Below are 8514 nucleotides of genomic sequence, written 5' to 3'. Positions count from 1 at the left end.
TTACAAAACAGTGGCAACGCTGAAGTTGCTAAAGCGTAGTGTGTGTGTGTGTGTGTGTGTGTGTGTGTGTGTGTATGTGTGTCTGTGTGAACAGCAGCGCTGTTTGTGTGAGTGTGTTCTTCATCGTCTTCTTCTGGCAACCACCTTGCAGGTGCTGAATGTGTGCTAGAGATGGAAATCGAAATTAAATTAATTGAATGTCAATTATTGATCGACATTTTTGGGGGTATTTTTTGCCCCTCGATCACAGTTTTTAGGGGCATTCAGAGCTTTCTTGGGGCATTTTTGCCCTTTCCCCTGGCTAACTTCCTAGACTGCTCCTAATGTGATGAACCCTGGAAAACCTTCCACAGGGACCAGCAAGGGAACGCCTGGCTCCAGTTACTGAGCTGCTGCCCGCCTTCAGTAGAGCCGAGGACAGAGGTAGGTGTGTGTGTGTGTGTGTGCTGTGTGTGTGTGTGTGTGTGTGTGTGTGTGTGTGTGTGTGCGTGGAGTGTTTAAAGGGCAGATAAACAGGGCAAGGAGAGGAGAGGGGTAATCACACATTCCTGAACATCACTGTGGTGTCAAACAATACACACACGCGCGCGCGCGCACACACACACACACACACACACACACACACACAGAGCAGACATAGCTGTGTTCATGTTCTCTCTGCAGACTTGAACACACTCACTTTTTATGGCTGCACATTCCACTAGTTTACCAGCCACTTCCACTAGTTTACCAGCCACTTTCTCTAGTTTACCAGCCACTTCCACTAGTTTACCAGCCACTTTCTCTAGTTTACCAGCCACTTTCCACTAGTTTACCAGCCACTTCCACTAGTTTACCAGCCACTTTCTCTAGTTTACCAGCCACTTCCACTAGTTTACCAGCCACTTACTAGTTTACCAGCCACTTCCACTAGTTTACCAGCCACTTTCACTAGTTTACCAGCCACTTTCCACTAGTTTACCAGCCACTTCCACTAGTTTACCAGCCACTTTCTCTAGTTTACCAGCCACTTCCACTAGTTTACCAGCCACTTCCACTAGTTTACCAGCCACTTTCTCTAGTTTACCAGCCACTTTCCACTAGTTTACCAGCCACTTCCACTAGTTTACCAGCCACTTCCACTAGTTTACCAGCCACTTTCTCTAGTTTACCAGCCACTTCCACTAGTTTACCAGCCACTTTCTCTAGTTTACCAGCCACTTCCAGTAGTTTACCAGCCACTTCCACTAGTTTACCAGCCACTTTCACTAGTTTACCAGCCACTTTCTCTAGTTTACCAGCCACATTCCACTAGTTTACCAGCCACTTCCACTAGTTTACCAGCCACTTCCACTAGTTTACCAGCCACTTCCACTAGTTTACCAGCCACTTTCACTAGTTTACCAGCCACTTTCTCTAGTTTACCAGCCACTTCCACTAGTTTATTCCACTAGTTTACCAGCCACTTCCACTAGTTTACCAGCCACTTCCACTAGTTTACCAGCCACTTTCTCTAGTTTACCAGCCACTTTCACTAGTTTACCAGCCACTTTCTCTAGTTTACCAGCCACTTCCTCTAGTTTACCAGCCACTTCCTCTAGTTTACCAGCCACTTCCACTAGTTTACCAGCCACTTCCACTAGTTTACCAGCCACTTTCTCTAGTTTACCAGCCACTTTCACTAGTTTACCAGCCACTTCCACTAGTTTACCAGCCACTTCCACTAGTTTACCAGCCACTTCCACTAGTTTACCAGCCACTTTCTCTAGTTTACCAGCCACTTCCACTAGTTTACCAGCCACTTCCACTAGTTTACCAGCCAGCCACTTCCACTAGTTTACCAGCCAGCCACTTCCACTAGTTTACCAGCCACTTTCCACTAGTTTACCAGCCACTTTCCACTAGTTTACCAGCCACTTTCACTAGTTTACCAGCCACTTTCCACTAGTTTACCAGCCACTTCCACTAGTTTACCAGCCAGCCACTTCCACTAGTTTACCAGCCACTTTCCACTAGTTTACCAGCCACTTCCACTAGTTTACCAGCCACTTCCTCTAGTTTACCAGCCACTTTCTCTAGTTTACCAGCCACTTTCTCTAGTTTACCAGCCACTTTCACTAGTTTACCAGCCACTTTCTCTAGTTTACCAGCCACTTCCACTAGTTTACCAGCCACTTCCTCTAGTTTACCAGCCACTTCCACTAGTTTACCAGCCACTTCCACTAGTTTACCAGCCACTTCCACTAGTTTACCAGCCACTTTCTCTAGTTTACCAGCCACTTCCTCTAGTTTACCAGCCACTTCCACTAGTTTACCAGCCACTTCCACTAGTTTACCAGCCACTTTCTCTAGTTTACCAGCCACTTTCACTAGTTTACCAGCCACTTTCTCTAGTTTACCAGCCACTTCCACTAGTTTACCAGCCACTTCCACTAGTTTACCAGCCACTTCCACTAGTTTACCAGCCACTTTCTCTAGTTTACCAGCCACTTCCACTAGTTTACCAGCCACTTCCACTAGTTTACCAGCCACTTCCACTAGTTTACCAGCCACTTTCTCTAGTTTACCAGCCACTTCCACTAGTTTACCAGCCACTTCCACTAGTTTACCAGCCAGCCACTTCCACTAGTTTACCAGCCACTTTCCACTAGTTTACCAGCCACTTTCCACTAGTTTACCAGCCACTTTCACTAGTTTACCAGCCACTTTCCACTAGTTTACCAGCCACTTCCACTAGTTTACCAGCCAGCCACTTCCACTAGTTTACCAGCCACTTTCCACTAGTTTACCAGCCACTTCCACTAGTTTACCAGCCACTTCCACTAGTTTACCAGCCACTTTCCACTAGTTTACCAGCCACTTCCACTAGTTTACCAGCCACTTTCTCTAGTAGTTTCACTAGTTTACCAGCCACTTCCACTAGTTTACCAGCCACTTCCACTAGTAGTTTCACTAGTTTACCAGCCACTTTCACGAGTTTACCAGGTAAAAATAGTACGTGGTTACATAGTGGCTGCTTTTATTTTGAAGGCTAAATGTCCAAACAGGAAGGCTTATATTCGCTAGCGTTCGCAACCGGAACTCTTCTATTTGCTCGTAGAACAGAGCTTTAGCGGTCTTTCTCTTTCTACTCTAAGTCGCTGGAAGCTTGCAGACGTGCGACGCTGGGTCTGACCACCTGAGACTACTCTCTTTCGGGGTGGGAGGGTGTCATGGAAGCGCCCACTGGCTTAGCATGAAACTCATTTTCACTGGAAAAAAATCATATAAAAATGTGATGTGATTTTTCCTGGGGTCTGTACCGAACAAGCAAGTTCCCTTACGTGTGAAGAATATGATTTGTAGGCCGGGACGGACATCTCTGTAGCAGTGTGTGCGTGTGTGTGTGTGTGTGTGTGTGTGTGACATCTCTGTAGCCGCACAATGCTTCATGTAATGCTATGTGTTGACACATTTCACCCTTATCAAATAATTGCAGGCTCCTGAGATTTGCATATTTGCACTTGGCCGTGTTGTGCAGCCCTAATGTATGTATGTATGTTCTTTGTATGTTCCAATGTATTGATTCTCATGTGCTCCCATGTGAGTGTAATATCATGACTGTCCTACACAGAAAACATGCTATTGCTCCTCAGACACACTCACAGTACAGCAGTAGACACACTCACAGTCAGTGTTGGGCAAGTTACTGAAAATTGCTAATTAGTTACAGTTACTAGTTACATGTACTTCTAGAGCTGTGCAATACAATCAATACGGCAATATATCACATATATCGCCATTTTTTGCACAGCCGTGTGTTCAGTGACACGATAAGAATACTTTTTTATTTCAGTGCGTTCAGTAACACACTCAACACTCAGTAGTTTTGACTCAATTTGTCCAATAAGTTATCAATATAAAGTGATGTACATATTATTCCACTACCTGGGTGGTGCACAGCGTGTTGTATTTTCAGCTCTATTTTTTAATTTTCAGTCAATTATGTAGAGTATTGCAATATATCGCAACACTGTATGTATTGTATCACAATGTATCGCGATACAATCGTATCGCGACCCATGTATCGTGTTACGCCTCGTATCGGGAGGTCCTTGCCAATACCCGGCCCTAGTTACTTCTCTCAAAAAGTAATTTCATTACTTTAAAGTTACTAGTTGCTTCAAAGTAATTAGTTACTAGGGAAAGTAACATTTGTGTTACTTTTAAGAGTCTGCTTCGATTGTCTTGTTAATGCATACATATTACTTTAGGCTTGCTGTGACACAGTGTGGACTGGGACAGTGTGGACTGGGACAAGTCAAATGTGATCTATCATTGTACCTGCATGGGAGACTTATATTAGATAGCCTACAACAAGGGGAATTCCAAAGGGAAACATTTCCCCTCTGTCTACACTGCCACTCTACCGTGGATTTTGGTGATGAAGACGGGCCAGATAGCTGGAAACCAAAGCCTAGCTAGGTTTCATCAAACGGCTTGATGCTCAGAACAATAGAGGTAGTGTGACTCACTTGGGCAGCACTTTTGAAGAAGGAGAGTGGGAGAGAATAATCAGGATCACCCAGCAGGTCTCTACGGATATCAGGATTAGATGAATACAGTTCAAAAAATGTAATGGCTTTTACGGGGGGGAACCCTAGCAGGTTATTCAGACTGGGTTTGAAAGATACACCAGATTGTTGGAGATGTGACAGGGAGGTAGGCGACTTGGTCCATCCATGCACTGTGGTCATGCTCAAAGGTGCAAACCTTGTGGTCTAGAGTCCATGAATACATCCTAGGGATAGCACCGGGGATAGAATGAGTTTTTGTCCTGGGCTATTCACTAGGGCTGGGTTAAAAAAATCGATTCTCTGATTTTTATTTTAATCCTTTGATATCGATTCATATGTCCAGAGATCGTTTTTTTTTTTTTTTTTTAATAAACAGGCTAAAATATTATGCTGTGTGTGGTAGTTGAAACATAGTTTGAAGTTGACGTTTATTTATGTTTGTAGTTGAAACAAAAACATAAATACTGTAGGCTACATAAATGGAAATGTTTGATCATTAATATCTACTTTTAGAAATTATATAGGCTGAAATCAAATCACTGTGCATAATTGTGAAAGTGTCTTTATTGACAGATGAAAAGGCTGTTATTTACCCTTTGTTACCACCTGGTGAGTATATGTGTAACTAAAACCATTAAAATTGACAACCGGTCGGCAACTTTTTTTCCCCATGTATCTACTTGGCGCAAAAAAGGTTGGGAACCCCTGTGTTACATAACTGGACAGTCATGTAATTCAGGTTGCAGCTCAAAAAACACGTTTTGGTATCACTAACCAAATCGATATTGAAATTAATCGAATCGGAATCGAATCGGGATTAATCGATTCGCAACCTTGTGAATCGGAATCGAATCGATTCTTGAAATTTGAACCAATACCCAGCTCTACTATTTACCTTTATCATTTTGCCCATATCAGGACGCTTCTGCATAATGTCATTTTGTAATCGTTTTGGTCCGCGGACCCCCATTTGAGAACCACTGGTCTAGAGTCCATGAATACATCATAGAGATAGCGCCGGGGATAGAATGAGTTTTTGTCCTGGGCTATTCACCTTTATCATTTTGCCCAGATCAGGACGCTTCTGCATAATGTCATTTTGTAATCGTTTGATCGTATAATCCGTTTTAGACCCGGAAGTAGATTACTCCTACAGTACCTTTATCGTGTTTAGACTTAGAATATTTAACGAGTAGCGAGGACCGGCTGTGTGACCGGTCGGACTAGCTAGTATCTATCTGTCAACCCTCTACTGTACTGGCAGTGAGAAAACACTGTTGACGCGCTTTTGTAACTAACGTTAAATGCTGACCAGGTACAGCCATCGGCTCCTCGCAGCAATAACGCTATGAGCATGTCACTGAGGTTGGCCGCAGTGTAGCTGCTGAATGTTTCCAAACTTTATCTATAGTTTACACAGTTTACAATGGAACCAGCCGGCCGGCTAACGCTGAACCGGAAGAACAAATACAATTGCGTCTAACATGGGAGAGAAGAAGTGGGCGTGGCAACATAAGGAAGATGATTGTGGACACTTGTCACATGGACTTTTCTGTACTGGACTGTGTTGAGGACTACCGGTGGACAATGGTGCTGTACTTTGTTGTTGCTGTCTTTCTTTTGTTGTTTGTTTTGTTTCTATGTTGAAAGTTTAAAACTTGCAAAGAAATTAAATAAATAGAGGTAGTGTCAGTGTGGACAATATGTGCAAACAAAGTGCCGACCCACACAAAGAAAAGTTTGACAAGGTGCTTCTCAGATGCTTTCTCAGGAGTAAAAAAAAAAAAAAAAAAATCTTGGACATTCACACAGTACAGTACTTCTCTGTGGCCATCACCTGACTGTTTACATTTTACATGATGAATCCCTCCTTCCTGCATGTTTGGGGCCCCGCCTTTTGTGTTTCTGTGGCCCTCTGTGTGTATGATAATAAACAATCACTTTGTATTATACAGATCTAACAGACGTGTGTTAACGGTAGGGATGGGCATCGAATTTCGAATTTTCGAATAATCGTTGTTATTATCAAGGTCGACTTTTATTATTGAAATTCGAAAGCTTTTTATATTAATTAATAAAGCCGTAGACTTAGAATCAGGGGAGACAATGCAATATTTCACTCACAAAAAAAAAAAAAAAAAAAAAAAAAAAAAAAAATTACATTTTTATTTTTATTTTCGAATTTCGAATTAAATTCGAATTTGGCCAGCGAATTTCGAATAGTGTTTTTGCTAGAAATGCCCATCCCTAGTTAACGGAGCTGTTAATTGAAACCGTGTTCACTGCTGTGCCTTTGACTATGACTGATTCATTATACCTGTGTAATAGATGGGTCACATTGTTGTCAAGTAATATGCTGAACTATGTCTCTGTTGTTTACTATGTCTAAACTTATTTATAAATTTGATTTGATTTATTTGTATTCTTGTGTGCCGTGCACCCTAAGGTGCCCACCCCTCATGAGCTTATAAGACACAAACAAAATTAGGGATGGGGCCGATCCGATCCAATATCGGTATCGGGTGCCGATATTGGCAGTAATTCACGGATCGGATCGGAATCAGATTTTTTTTTTTGCAATTCCAGCGCAGCACAGGCCGTAATTTGCCCATGTATAATAGTATCCTTCTTTGCCTTGTATATTTTCTTAATTTTGTCTGCTTTTTGCAAAGGTATATTTAAAAAAAATCTTTAATTGACCAAATCTTTGCCTATACTGTATATTCAAGAAAAATATTGGTATCGTCATAATATCGGTATCGGCAGATATCCAAATTCAGGTATCGGAATCGGATCGGAAGTGAAAAAAGTGGATCGGTGCATCCCTAAACAAAATACAACATAAAACTGCGCTGCAGTGGCACATTTAAGTCAATACAAATAGCAAGTCAACAGATATCAGATCAATACAGTCAAACTGTGTGTTTTACATTGGTGTCATTGTTTTCTGTAATGTGCTGGTCTGAATGCCATGTTTCTCAAGGGTGATTCTCCTTCACATTCACTTTGCATATTATATATTGTGCCCCTTTTCTTTTAAATGTGTATTATTATTATTATGTGTAAATAAAGAAATGAAACAAAACTGCCTGCACTTCAAACCACCAACCTCTCCTGTCCTGACCGGTGTGCATGTCACCAGTGTTGGGCAAGTTGCTTTCCAAATGTAATATACTACATATTACTAGTTTGTTTAATTTGAAAGTAATAAGTTACTTTACAATATTACTGTCTGTGCAGAGTAACTTGTTACTTATTAATACACTACTTTTGCATTACTTTCACAAAAGTATCAGCAGTAGAATGATATCACCACCCTGGAACCATCCTGAAAAAGAATTTCAATCATCTTGAAGTCAGTGTAAACCATCCAAAATTCTAAATGTTATCGTTTTGCTTTGTTATTCTTTCGGAAAAGACTAAAGACACACCTTTTCAGGCTCCATCTGGGCCCTTCTTGATCTAACTTCTTTCTCTCTCTTTCTAAAAAAACAAACAAAAAAACTAAAAACTAAACTTGTACCACTGTTCCTTCAGAGGTTGTAGTTGTCATAGACTGTGTTGCATAGTTGATTGCTCTATTGCTGACAAAAATGTGTTAATCTAAGTCGCTTTGGATAAAAGCGTCTGCCAAATGACGTAATGTAATGTAATGTTATTGTCATCTATAGTGGATATTTGCAGAAAAACTCACAATTTGATTGGGAAATGATTGTATGTCCTTTGGTTAAAAAAATAAATAACTCCATTTGTAACTTGTGTTACTTGACAAAGTAACTGGTATAATATTACTGAAATCCTATAAGTAATAAGTTATATTACTGAGTTACTGCTAAAAGTAATAAATTACATGTAATATGTTACTTTTGTAATGAGTTACCCCCAACACTGCAGGTCAAACATGCACAAGCTCTTCATAATAATGTTAAGTTAAGCCTGTCTGTCTCTCTGTCTCACAGCCTGTCTGTCTGTCTGTCTG

This window comes from Poromitra crassiceps (assembly GCF_964638095.1).
Source record: "Poromitra crassiceps genome assembly, chromosome: 10".
NCBI classification, from domain to species: Eukaryota; Metazoa; Chordata; class Actinopteri; order Beryciformes; family Melamphaidae; genus Poromitra; species Poromitra crassiceps.
The sequence above is the reverse complement of the archived record's forward strand: the minus strand, read 5'-3'. Positions refer to the sequence as shown.